This window comes from Cynoglossus semilaevis, chromosome 1, assembly GCF_000523025.1.
Source record: "Cynoglossus semilaevis isolate Cse_v1.0 chromosome 1, Cse_v1.0, whole genome shotgun sequence".
Classification (NCBI taxonomy): Eukaryota; Metazoa; Chordata; class Actinopteri; order Pleuronectiformes; family Cynoglossidae; genus Cynoglossus; species Cynoglossus semilaevis.
In genome coordinates, this window is record NC_024307.1 from 763,077 (window position 1) to 764,451 (window position 1,375).

Consider the following 1,375-nt stretch of genomic DNA (forward strand, 5'->3'; position numbering starts at 1 on the left):
CCGTCCCCCCCAGGGGTGAAGGCTCCTTTTATTCGTCCCCTTTCCCTCTTTAATCAGTGAACACGTCACGGCCAGATTACGGGCGCGTGCTCGTGCCCCGAGGAGATGCCTTCATTTGTTCACCCAGCAGTTTATTTGTAACGCTGGATTTCATGCCACTCGGTGCCACCCGCCGTAATCTGCTTCCTGTGTGTGTGTGTGTGTATGTGTGTGTGTGTGAGTGTGTATGTGTGTAAGACGAACTGCTAAAAAGAGCTTTATTATTTTTTAATCACTTCCCATTTCATTATCGCGCCGACCTTCGTGACCAGGGAGGGGGCAGAGAGGGAGGGGAGGGGCGGGGAGGGGGGTTTAACCCTTCAAAACTTCTCTATACTGAGCACAAAAATACACACACACATATATATATACATATATATATATATACATATATATATATAATACGATGTGTTTTCATAGGGATATACACACGTCTCTGGCCTCGTCCTCATGAGGACACACACACACACACACACTCTCACACAAACACTCGTCCTCCTCGTCCCGCAGCTCATGTGTCCGTGCAGTAACAACAGACGGACAGATGTTGACATCTGTAGAGCTCTAGCGGTCTCTACCGGCAACATTAAGAAACAACAGCGGGGCTCTTTGTGTGTGTGTGGAGCCAGTGTTGACAACTTGGATTCATCCATAATCAGAGTTAAAAAAAAAAAAATCTGCCCCGGAACATGAATGGTTTTATACAGTTATTGTAGTAACCACTTTTTTCAATGGAAATATATTTTTGTTCTCTTAAATATACTATATATTTATTTTTTATAATATTTTATACATTCTGTAACAGTGGTGGATGTTTCACACACATCTCACCAACACGCGTGCACGAGACTTTTTTTTCCCAAATAGGTCAACACGCACACGTACACGCGCACGCGGCCTACTGTTTTCAGCGCCGGAATTAAATCGTTTTTTTTTTTTTTTTTTTTTTTTTATTTTGTTTTTTAAGGCGGGTTTTATCCAGAGAAACACTGGGACTGAGACAAAATCCAAATATTACAAATCAAATATGACAAAAATATCACACAGTACACGCGCTTACCTGCGGCTGGAGACGGAACTGTGGACGCGTGTGGGCCAGACCTAATGAAATATCTCCAAATGGGAGTCAGGAGTGCGTGCACAGATAAGCCTGATGCGCTTTATATACCCCAGAAAGCAAGTGCTCCTCTCCTCAGATTGTCCAGGAGTGTGTGTGTGTGTGTGTGTGTGTGTGTGTGTGTGTGAGAGTGTGTGTGCACCGGGGGGCCAAGTGTTCCTCTGCTCCTGCTGACTCGCTCACTTTACACGCTGTTTGTTCCCCCCCCTACCCCACCCT